General features: G+C 45.2%; 1 protein-coding gene across 4 annotated transcripts in view; it reads right to left on the bottom strand.

Annotated features, from left to right (window-relative positions):
- The window catches only part of ZNF462 (zinc finger protein 462), a 389,210-nt gene extending 376,676 nt beyond the window's left edge, over positions 1–12,534 (bottom strand). For 2 of the 4 annotated variants that reach the window (XM_069630824.1, XM_069630821.1), the window contains exon 1: positions 12,026–12,531. The gene's annotated coding sequence lies outside the window, so the exon portion shown is untranslated. Of the gene's footprint in view, positions 1–10,836; positions 11,724–12,025 lie in introns of those variants that run through there. The other 2 variants (XM_069630823.1, XM_069630822.1) reach the window with 2 other exon arrangements.
- Between the last annotated feature and the right edge of the window lie 308 nt (positions 12,535–12,842).

Consider the following 12,842-nt stretch of genomic DNA (forward strand, 5'->3'; position numbering starts at 1 on the left):
ACATCTGATTGGCACGAACACCAACTTTTTCAAATGATCCAATTACCCGCATACCTACCACGCCGGATTCACAAAAGGTGCCAGGGGTACGATGATACTCGTCCATAAACGAGTCCCCCTACAGGTCAGAAAAGTCAGAACCGATCCTCACGGCCGTTATGTGATTCTGCTTGCTGACATCTGGGGTGAGAAATGGGGCCTCGCCGCAATCTACGCCCCCCCACGCTCACGAAAGAACTGCTGACCGAACTGTGGAAGAAGAGGCCAACCTGTGGATGATAGGAGATTTCAACGAAGGGATGGATGTCACAGTCGATAGGTATTACAGGAGACCTGGAGGCCGACGCACCCTGACATCGCTTGCCACGTTCACCGAAGCACAGGGGCTAACAGACACATGGCGCTCACTCCATGGTGACAAGGCTGGTTTCTCTTTTTTTTCCGGCGTGCAGTAAACATTCTCAAGGATTGATTATGCCTTCATTCCCCGTAGCACAAACCACAGACTTCTGTCTGCTGAATTCCTCGCAAGGGGAATTTCGGACCACTCTCCGCTCCTTATAACCATGAAGAATGCCTCCCAACGCCCGGATCGCAACTGGCGCTTGAGCACATACCACTTGCGGCTCCCTGAAATCGCGGAAGAACTGGAAAAAAAGACTGCAGGATACTTCGAAATAGAAGAAGGCTCAGTGGAATGCCCGATCTCGATCTGGGAGGCATATAAGACGGTCCTCTGTGGAAAAGCTATCTCGGCGGTTTCCGCCCACCAAAAATTACATGCCCAAAAGGTCAGGGAAGCAGAAGCACAAGTCCTGGAATGTGAACAGCAAATCCTAGCACACAACACTCAAGAAGCAAAGGAGGCCCTGATCACGGCACAAGATGCCCTCAGCAATATAGCTCTGGACAACGCACAAACAGCCCATCAGCTAGTCTGGAGTCAAATTTATGAACGAGGTGAGCAAATAAAACCCTGGCCTGGTTGTAGAAACGTGAGCAAAGGAGAGGACATGTGCGTGCTATCAAATCTCCGGAGGGAACATTGCTGACGGAAGACTCTGACATAGTGGAAGCATTTGCGGCTTACTACAAGAAACTCTATACTCAGCCCACCGGAAGCCCTGCACTCAAGCCCTCTTGCTATCTGGACTGGATTGACATCCCGAAACTCTCACAACACCAATCAGACCTCCTGAACGCTGAAATCACGGAGAATGAAATACAAGAGGCGCTCGCACAGCTTCAACCCGGGAAGGCTCCGGGCCCCAACGGCTTCCCCAGAGAGACTTGGAAATGCCTCGGTGGCACACTATCGACTCATATGCACCGCATGTTCCTACGTAGTAAAGAACAAGAGGCACTTCCCCCGCCCCTCAGAAGGGCGTTCATAGTTGTCATACGTAAAACTGGAAAGCCACCAGAGGAACGCGCCACCTACCGTCCCATTTCACTGATCAACAGAGAAGCCAAGGTCCTTGCCAGAATAGATTGTTGAAGGTGATTGAGACTCTCGTCCACCCAGACCAATGTGGATTCATGCCCAATAAATCCACCCGCATGAACTTACGCAGAATTCAAATCGCCCTGAGCAGAGCCACAGAAATACCGGCTCCACTGGCCCTCCTCGCAGTGGACTTTGAGAAGTCATTTGATTCTGTGGGATGGGACGCCTTATGGGCAATCATAGCTCAAATGAACCTCGGGCAAACATTCATATCATGGGTCATACTCCTCTATGCATCCCCAGAGGCCACAGTGAGGATAAACGGTAGGTCCTCCAAACCATTCCCTCTAGGCCGAGGTACTAGGCAGGGATGCCCATTATCTCCACTCCTCTTCCTCCTTGCCATCGAGCCACTAGCAATAGAACTCAGAGCAAACAATTATTGGTCTGTATTTGCCTGGCCGGGGGGAGGCGAGGATCGACTCTCACTCTGCGTGGATGACCTCCTTATATACCTTAGCAACCCGGGTGCCTCATGCCCGACCGTCTCCCTTATCCTTAAGGAATACCAAAAAGGTAAATGAGGCAAAAACCATTTACTTCCCGATCCAGGGCGGCGAGTCTGCGATCCCAGAGACCTGCCCATACCATGGCTGTATCAGGGAATTTAAATATCTGGGCATACGGCTCGACCCGACACTAAAAGGGTTCCTCCAACTCAACCTTCAGCCCATAATAGAGCAGTTTAATAGAGATGCCTCCCACTGGCAATAACTCCCCCCATCTGTAATAGGCAGGGCCGCGCTATTCAAGATGATGACCCTCACGAGACGCCTGTATGTTCTCCAAAACGCCCCGCTCATTATCTCCCATCCTCACCCCCCCGAGAAACTTTCACACTTATTGATAAGAATCTTCGCACACTGCTATGGGGAGGGAAACAACCCAGAATTGCCCTTAACACGCTCCAGAGATCGGTATGGGAGGGAGGCATCGGCCTACCCTGCCTACAGACGTATTATCTAGCGACACAGATCAGGGTGGTAAACGATTGGTTCCACGCAGATCCCACACTACCACATATCCGTATTGAAATAGAGAGCAGTCCCCAATATCCCCACTGCAGATCGTGTATGCCACTAACCACCAACTCCCGACGCTACCAAAAATAACGCACCATATCCGCCGAGCCTGGCGGGACGCACATAAAATGGTCGGCTGGAAGGGGAGGCCAACACTATCCCAACCCATATGGCAGAATGCGCACCTCCCGGAAATAGTGAAAATGGGCTCTTATGAACACCTCCTAAACTTTGAGACCATGCAAGAGCAATTCGGCTTGGCACCTATGGACCAGTTTCGGCATGCGCAGCTGGCCCATGCCATCCGCAGCCAGTTCCCTGACACAACAATTATACCCCCCTGCTCTCCCATCAAGACCAATGTCCTCCTGCAACAAATTCCCTCCAAGGTCACCTCTACCCTCTATCAGGCCCTCAACTCCTTCAGGGCCTCACAACTCGATAGGTTCAAAGACAGGCGGGAAAGGGACTTAGGTGAACTGGAACCTGTAGAGAAATTGGGATAGAAACCAAGCTCAGACTAATACAACCGAGAATCCTCCATCGCTCTTATTATTCGCGCACTGACATGGCCAGATGGGGGGGGATCCGAGGATGAGATATGCATTAGATGCAAAACTGAGCCGACTACCTTCTACCATATGATCTGGGACTGTCAAGTGTTACAAGTCTTCTGGGGGGACTGTATCATCAAGATCTCCACTGTCCTGGCGACGCCAATTCCTAAGGATCCTAAAATGACACTCCTGGGCATCTGGGGAGAAGTGGACTTGACAAAATACGAAAAAACGTTTTTGGCGGTTGCGCTTGGGGCGGGCAAAAGACTCATCGCGGCCAACTGGGGCTCTGCAGACCCACTGTGCCCGAACCGATGGAGCAATGAACTGGACAGATGTGCAGCTTCAGAGTGCCGGATCTATAACGCGCAGGGTTGTCCCCGTAAATTTGAAAAAATATGGGGTAAATGGCTCAATGCTCACTGAAATCCACCCCCTCCCATTTCCCCCTCCCTCTCCCCTCCCCCCCTTTTCCTCCCTTACCCCTCCCCTGACCCGAGGACGTAAGTCGCAACCTATGTTACCAGCATTTCTTTGTCTCGCAACCGTCTCACGGCCCCTTGGCCCTGCAGTGCCCTTACAGTTTATGATATTGCCTTGTTTTTCTTTTTTCTGATGAATGTCTGTTTAATATCTACATTGGCGTTGTGTTGTTTAAATGCAATAAACAGTTATAAAAAAATAAAATAACGTGATGATGAGACATTTACATCCCGGCAACCACCTTTGTGTGGAATGGTATCTGCATTCTGCTAGAAACCAAGCCACCAACATTGCCATAATGACCAGCAGCATGGCCTTTGAAGCAAGCTCTCCCTAACTCTTTGTGCTATCACTAGCACCCCTTGCAATGATCTGCCAAGAGATCTTAAAGGGGTGAGTTGGCGTGACTGAACACAATCGAATGATTTTCACAGAACTCTATAAAATCCCAAATCTTTCCGGACTGATTTCCAATTTTTGAACATCTACCGACTACAGAATAAACTGGACTAAAACAAATGAGAGTCACGCCTCACTCAGATTTAAAAAGGAAATTTGCTGGTTTGGGCAGATAGACATCTTACATATCCAGGAATTCCTCTCCTCAACCTCACCATTTCTAAAATTATCTTCAGAAAAATGCGGAATTACATCAAAATTGCTTTTATCATCTATGTCATGGGAAACGTTCTTCCTAGTTGCAACGATAAGATTTACAACGAATTCGAGAAATACTGCAGAAATGGTCTAGAGAAGGAGAAACAACACAGAAGGCTCGAAATAAAAGACTGAAGATACCCATCATCCATTGTAGGCTTTCGTTTACAACCACCACCAATATCATGAAAGTGTTCTATGGCATCCTTTAAGATTCTACCCAACACTAATGAAACATCTTCCTGTGTAGACGTTGAAATAAACAGGTCTTAGTCTATAGCTTCATTAAGAAATCTTAAACCGCCACTAACCTGCACTACAATTACATCAACCAGAAAAATACAGAGAGAGAAATAGCAAAGAAGGAAAACAAATCTGAACTTGAACAAAGTGGGCTTCCACTTACACAGACCATTCATCAAGCACAAAGGCAAAAAAGCCACTGGAGCGCCCAATTGGAGCCAAGTATCCTAAGTAACAACCAGGCCTGGGCGGCAAGTACATTGGTTCTGTATAAAAGACTTCAAAGAAAATGTGGCAATATATGCATATTTAATTGTTTACTTAAATTAACTCTTTGATTACTGTGAAGGCATCATGAAGTACGACACAGACAACAGATTCAAAACTGATGAATTTATTAACTCAAATGTCAGGATGGTATAAGGCCTAAATTTCCCTATGCTTAGAGTTCAACTTAAGTCTGTCTGTGTTCAAAAACTATGCCTGCCCTCACAACTAAACTAAACAACGCGTAGGGATGTTAATAATAAAAGAAAGAGTCATCAACATAAAGTACTGAACTGCTTCCAGCTCTCAAGCTTCCTTTTCAGCGCCCCTTTCCCAAATTCAAGAAAGTTCCATAAACAGTCTCAAGATTACCGTTCTCAATTCATACCAATACAGTTACATGTGGGCCTTGGGGTTCCCTTCCCCAAGTACAAGGCAACACAGTTCACATAAAAAGTAGTCTTGAGGCGCCGTCCTCAAGACAGTACTTGTAGTTCCTCAAATCTCAGGGTTCCCTTCCCCAAGATTTCAATGCAACTTTTGCACTGATCTCCGTCTTCCAATGTTCCACATAAAATGGGTCCACTTGACCCTCCTTATGGTTTGTTTTACCATGTCTTTTTTATGTTCACCATTTAGGGCTCACTGGTCTAGGTGCCGCTGTCAGACCACACGGTCCACCCATCACAGGTTGTGCAACCAGGAACCCCAGGCTCTCCAGACCACACAGGTTCTTCGGCCCTTTTCCCTATGTCCAGATTCACTTTCACTTGTGGAACTGTGTGTAATCCAACACTTTCCTGGTATCTCCCGGTTATCCTCTTGGCTTTGGCACCATGTGTCATACACTTCTTGCCATGTTATATTCCCATTGTATTTCAATGTTGCAATCAGTTCTACATTCAAAAAAGGAATTCCAGCTTTGGTTTTAAAGGCTTTCTCACAACTTTCTGAGATTCCCCAGAGTTCTATTGGCTTGAGTCAATACGCGTTTCATATAATTCTACTGGCTTTGAAATTACAGTTTTATCACTCTTCTATGCATAGCCCATTTATTTTGCCAATAATGCTTCCTTCACACTTCTTTATACTAGCTGCACTCTTGGCTTGGGAAATGCATATATTCTGTTTTCCCATCCTTTTGCGTTTATTCAACATAAAAAGCTTTATAAACCAAAAGGTTCACCCGCGATCTGCCCCTCTCGCGCCGAACCTTCAGTTTCACCTAACTAGTGCCTTGCCACTTTTGTCTCTGCTTGCCGGGGTCCTTTTCATCACGCGTTGAATTTAACAATGCGTTCTCTTCATTTGTAACAGTATCACAAGTGTTTTCGCATCAAGGCGACTCACCTGTGTTCCAGCGTGCTTCTGCCAATCACGCCGATTTCTTGGTTCGCTCGCCTCAACAGTAATCCACGCCTTTCGACTTCCTCTGCTGAAAGGTAGTCTCTGGCTGCCCCTCAGGCACTCTGGTGTCAATGCCACACCGCAGGTAACAAGCACTCAATTATGAACTTAGTAGAACAGCCCAACTCGACACCGCTGTCTGCTGCTCGACCTCTGCTGAAAGGAACAGCAATTCCTTTGCCACCGTATCCAGCCTCACAAGGACTCTGGCCTTGGCGTCCTTTGACTCGTAATTCGGTCGGTCACAGACTCCTTCAATACCATGGCTTGTGCCTCTCTCCTGATGCAACAGTTTTCCCCTATAGTTTTCCCCTATCTTGCATGTAGCCCCACCTCTTATACTTCATACTCCCTTTGAGTTTTAAGGGTCCACAGGTGTGGGTCAGTAAGTTCAATTGCCTGACCTCTATGCAGCCTATTGGTGGGACAAGTCTGACTTCCCCAATGGTATTCTTGTGCAGTCTTCTTCTTCGTCTCAGTACCAGAGTGGTGAAAGTATTTATTGGTATTTATTGCTCCTAGTCGCCTCTTCCTCGTCCCAATACTGTCAAGTGTCACATGTGGGGAAATGAGGGGCGGGGGGGACAGCTTTATAGTAACCCATAAAGGTTGGGGAAGAGTTAGGTTGGTCATGACTAGCGAAAGGAGGATACCATGTCTCTCCTGTGGGTACCTCACTCCCAATCCCCAAGGACCCTCCACCCAGTGGATCCTCCCTCGCTTCTCCATCCCCAAGGTCGGGATGCAAAAGTGATGGCCTTTGCCTGGCCACCTGAGAAGAGGTTCGAGGGGGTTTAGGAGCGAGGATACCCTCATGTTCCTCACATAACATGAACAACAATGCCATGCAAATACTGATATTCACTCACAGCCTAAAATCTCAAGACACAAAGTGGAATAAGGCATTCAAGTTATATTCTTTGCTTAAATCTGATGCCTTTCCAGATGGTGACGAAATATTTCCACAATGGAAAAAATATCTGGCCTTAACTATTGGAGAGGGTCAGGGGTCAAAGATTATCCCCAACCTTCAACTACTAGTGATATAACAGAAGACATTTTTTAGAGCACACTGCAATCCCCCAGAAGATGCAGTAACTGAAGCCAATGACCAATAACTTTTATGGGCCAAAAATCTAACCTTTGGCAGATGTGTTGAAATGACATTGCAGAATGAAAAATGTTGGTATCAGGCACAACTTAACACCACCTATCAGTCCCCAAAATGTGATAGTTAAGTCTTAGCAAGTAAGAAATGGGGCTCTATGTGCACGTGGATAACTGGAATTGCTTCCATGGAACCAATTTATGCACAGATAGTACCTTGCAACTTGCACTTTGTTGACCCTCCCACTCATTGTCATTTTGAAGAATCCATCTACTAATATAAACTCAATCAAACATCACTGCAGATAGCCAAATACTTGGTACTTGCCAGCTTTATTATTCCAAGGAAGTGGAAGAACACGCACATTCTTATAACAGTGGATTTTGTCAATCATGTGACAACAAACGTGGTGTTAGAAAGACGTGCATACAAAGTAAAGATGACCTGACGACCTTTCAAGGGATTTGGTGGGATTATCTTGACTTGTAGGAATAGGTCTGCTGTCTTGCAGCGACTACGTTTATGTATCTTACCTTAATCGGACTTACAGCCTACAAAAGCTTATGATCAATTCTGGTATGACTTAATAGCATTATATCACTAGGTGAAATTATACGATACAGCAGTAGTTGTATTGATCTAATAGTTTTACTGCTACTCTGTTTTGCCTTTACTTATCAATCTTATTAGGTTGTAATACTTCATATTTGTTTCTTCCGTTTTTAAAAAATAACTTAGCAAACAATGTATGGGAACCACCTGCCATAATGGGGGCAAAACCTCTCTAAAGAAATGTGGGATAAGAGTATGCAAAAACAAGGCTTTCTAATCTGTGATACAGACGGAATACACTTAAAGACTAATACCAGCGGCAATTGACTCTACCAGTATTAGTCTGTGGCAAATTTAGAGAGAAATTGATTTTCACTTGACATGGCACAACAAATAAGAAAAACAAAGGAGAAGAACACAAGAGCTTAACTCTACCCTGACCCACAGTAATGTTTCTTCAAGACAAGGAATTGTTCCCCATTTCATACATTTGTGGTCCTCTTGTTACATAGAAGATATCAAACACTGTTTAACATTGTTAAGTCTCAAACACATAAGATCCAACAATTCAAAAAGGACCATAAGCAATGGTCATAAATGCTGCATGAAAAATGAAAAAAAGACTAAGCCAATGAGTAAGTCAGGCTGTCTCCATAGAATTCTGAGGCTGAACTAGTGGAGAGTCTATACAATTAAAACATAAGTGCTTGTTGTGGGATCACCGAAGCAACATTAAAATAAATATGTATCAAAAACAGACCCGAAATTAAGAAGGATTTAGAACCAAAACAATGGAGCGAACAAACATGTCCAAGTGAGATATACATTTCACAAAGTATGAAATGTGAAGCCATTAAGATCAATTAAACTATGTCTGAGCATGGAAGCCATTCTAAAATACATGAACGGTTCTGATGGGTTGCCTATAATCAAAGATTGAGTGCACAATAGTCGTCGTTGTCACCATTATATAGCAATTTGTTTAAAAGCTAGTATTCCGATGGTTCAAGTTATTGTAAATTTACAAATAGCATGCCTTTTATAGGCCCTGTGGTAAAGCCTTATGGTAGAAATGCCCAGTCAATTTGAAGGTCAGATAAACCAGAGCAGAATACAATATCTAAAAGACATATGAATCAAAATTGATGGGGGAGCTCTTTAGAGCCTGCTAGTTAGCTTGACACCAACTGCTCCCAGAAGCTACTTTTGATTCCACAGGATCACTGGTGGCACACAAACATAAATACCTAACATTAACTGTGTGTGCTTTTGAATGCGTACAAAAGGAGAATGAGGACAAAAGTATAATGGGTCTTATAAAATGGGAAAGTTGTGTATCCCATGTCGAAGGCACATTTGTGGAACATTGTGTGCTAGCTCCTCTTATCCAGTAAGCAGGAGCTACATCCGGTTGATACCCGGGAACTTGCTTTAAGCACATGTTCATCAAATCTTTATTTTTGAATCCCTGAATATATATTGGTGAAAACAGAAGAGTTAAACAAAAGATCAATCTAGGGCACGTTGCATCATACACATTTTGGTGTCTTAGATGAAGACAATAAGATGACGGGTTCCATGTAGAGATGTGTGACCAAAAGGAAACTGAATCCTGTGATGTGCAAGATCTTTAGAATTTGTTCAAGTAGGAGGCAACCCTCTATACAAAAAAAGGAAATAGATCCACATCAGAGCAAACAAAATGGATTCTATGTAAAACCAGCCAGGAGTAATATAAAGCCGTGAAGATGAGAGATAAATCTTCAAATACCTCGGACACAAATACAGCAAAATTGCATACATTTTTCTGGTAAAACATGTTTTCAAAAAGGTGCAGGTCAATGGGATCCAGATGCCAAACTGAAATTGAGGAACAACCACAAATAAAAATAAAAGAAACATGTATCTAGGGAGCAACAAAACAATCTGAGGCAGCACCTCGCAGAGAAGATAGCAAAAGAAAAGGTGCTTTCAGAATCTTGGTAAATGCACAGCTTTTCCTTAGTGGTGTGCAAATGGATGATGTTCCTAAAATATGAGCATATGACAAGTAAAACCGCTTTAAAAGGCAATACAACTGGTAGGCCACTGCAAGCATACCAATTAGTAGACAATTCACCCTTACACAAGAACTGACAGCACCCAAATGTCCAAGCAAAGTGACATTTCAATAAAATGCTCCATCTTCCTTCCCTTCATCTCAATAGCTTGGCAGATTGCGATAGACTGTAGGAATGTGATTTCCAAAATGGGCCCTAGTGCAAATTTTCTGAATTTCCTCTGCTTTATTGGCATTCCAGAACATTCAAACTGCTGCCGTCCCTTATCTGTGTAATTTCCACAAAGTTGGGTTTGTGAGAAACACTAGCTCCAATCAACTTGAATAACAATCCATTTCAAAATCAACACCTCCCACTTCCAACCCCCAGCCATTATCAAAAGACACCTTGGTCTTGCCGTTGAGAATGATGAAAGCCACATTTCATATTGCATCAAGAATCTTACATATTTGCCACTACTTGCATCAGACAGTTCTCCTTCACACAAACAGCAGTATAAGTGAACATTTAATAAACACATTATGTAGGGCAAGCACAGCTAAACAGGCCCAGCATCCAGCCAACATACACATCGAGAATGCATAAGAAAGAAACCTGTTCAAACCCTTGCCAACATGCCCAATTAAGCACACCAAGACACAAGAGAGGGTTATGTAAAAAAAGAATGGTAGATCCGTATGGAAAATGATATTAAAGGGCACTTCAAAAAAGAAAACAATTAACAGCAGTATGAAAATGTGGGATTTAGTGAAGAAAAAATGTCCATAGAGTGCAAGCAAACATGAAGTCACCAAAGAACTGAAATCAGTGTGCTCAAATATTCCAAAAAAAGACCATCTCTCCTCAAGAAAAGACTTGATAGAAAATGTGCAGTAACTGCAGAGGCACTTCCCCCCACCTTAGTTTTGTCCACTAAGAAATACCTGCTCTCCTCCATTTTCTGGTGGAGCTGTTACAGCATGACATGGCTTACCTGACTCAGATCACAACTCTACACAAGATAGAAAAAAAAACACCACCAGTCACTGGGTAGTCACTTCCTCTTGCTTGTATGCAAGCAGATGCAGATTAACGAGAGAGAAAAAAAAAGAGCAGTGGAAAAAACCCCAGCTTGAAGGTCCTTCCAAATCCAGACACAAAACCATAAAGTTCCTTGCAGGTTAACAAATGTCTGTCACGAAAAAAGAGGCTGCGAGGAGAGGTTAAAAAAGTGTTCAGTAAACAAAACAAAAATCAAGCAAGGTCACCCATGGAAACACAAACGGCTTGGAGAGAGCTGCTGGTGGAGCTTTGTGCTTTCAGAGTCTGGAATGAAACCAACCCAGACAGCTTGCAAATGGAGGACAGCAGCAGCAGCGAGATAAAGGGGAAGGCACAAGCTGGTGAGGCCAGCCCTCAGGGTTCCTCACCCTCTTGCTCAACCCTGGCTGGTGCACAGTGCCAGTAGGCACAAAGGTGGAGGTTGAGGGGGCCTCCTGTCCATTTCCTTCCTTGGCTTTTTTGCGTGTGTGCCTGGTCTGACCTTCTGAGCGAGAACACAGCGTGTGCAATGGCTTCTCTCCTGCTCCTCCTCTTCCAGGCAGCCCCTTCATCAGACACAAACACACCACACCACCACCAGAGCCTGGAGCAGCAGCAACGCGACACTCTCCTCCTCCCCTCTCCCAGGAGAGATCCCGATCCAGAATAAAGCCCTTCCCCCTACAGGACAACTTCTGAAAGGAGGGGGATGAAGGGAGGGGAAGGGGGAGGAAGAAGGGGACCTCTGAAGAACAGACAGCTCCAAACCAAGCAGTGCAATCGGCACAGAGAAAAAAAAAGGTCACCCCAGCCCGAGTACTTCCCAGGGCTGTTTTTTTTCACTCCTCTGTGTCACTCAATGTGTGGAGAACCAGATCTACATAGAGTGGCAAAACACACACTATTCCAGCGCGTAGTTCCACCGTGCGTGGGATTTTTCACTCTGCCCTTTCACGAGTATCTTTTAACCAATTCCTCCCACCTCCTCCTCCTCAAATATCATCAGTGAAGAGAACCCATCTGCCATCTCCCATTTAGAAACAAAAAGCCCTCCTCCCGCAATGCTTCCTGAACGCGTGGGCTGCATTTATTTATTTAAATACACAATTGCCAATCGGAGGTAGAGGTTAATTGCAACTTACAAGAGCTTGCCCGGGACGCCCACTGCCGCTGCCGTCGAAGCTCTCAGGCGTGTTTTGCTCGCCGTCCTGTGTTTTTTTTAAGAGACTCCACGCCGTTCTCGTCGGGGCTTTTTTGTTGTTGTTTTGGGACGAGAGGAGTCGCCGGTGAAGTTTGAGCGCTGGAGGCTCCTCGTACATGTGGCTTGCTCAGCACTGGAGGAGGAGGAGGATCGCCATCTTCTTCCCCTCGCTTCCCTCTCCTGCTGCTGTAGCTGCAGATGACCTGAGAGAGAGAAGATCCGTCTCACTCACACTGTGTTCGCCTCGCTCGCGCTCTCTCTCTCTCCTCGCTCTGAATAATGAGCAACCAAAGCCTGGGCAGAGCGAGAGACAAGGAAGACAATCTCGCAGTCCTCCTGCTCTCCCACCGCAGAGAAAGCCAGAGCACCAGGGGGTGCAAGAAGCCTTTCTATCTTCTCCACACACAACGGCAAACCTGGTGCAGCTGCTGCTGCTGCTTGGGGGAAGGAGAAGAAAGCCTCCCGGAGGCACACAAAGAGCAACAGAAGAGGGGGGTGAAGCCAGAAGGACATGCTGGAGAACTTTTTTCCTCAAAGCTCAGTACATTTGACACCGCTTCCAATGTGGCCATGCAGGGTTTAGAAGCAACCATGAGAAATAAGTGGATGTGAGGTTTCCTCTTTGCAAAAGCAGAATGGAATGTTTTTCTTTTGTTTTTAAAAATATGACTTTGCATGGTTCTGTGTAGAACCACTAATGAATTCATCTCCGTCACACACAATTACACAATGTCGATTAAAATGGTCAAGTTTACACA

The sequence above is a fragment of the Ambystoma mexicanum genome, chromosome 6q, assembly GCF_040938575.1.
Source record: "Ambystoma mexicanum isolate Mex_15411 chromosome 6q, UKY_AmexF1_1, whole genome shotgun sequence".
NCBI classification, from domain to species: Eukaryota; Metazoa; Chordata; class Amphibia; order Caudata; family Ambystomatidae; genus Ambystoma; species Ambystoma mexicanum.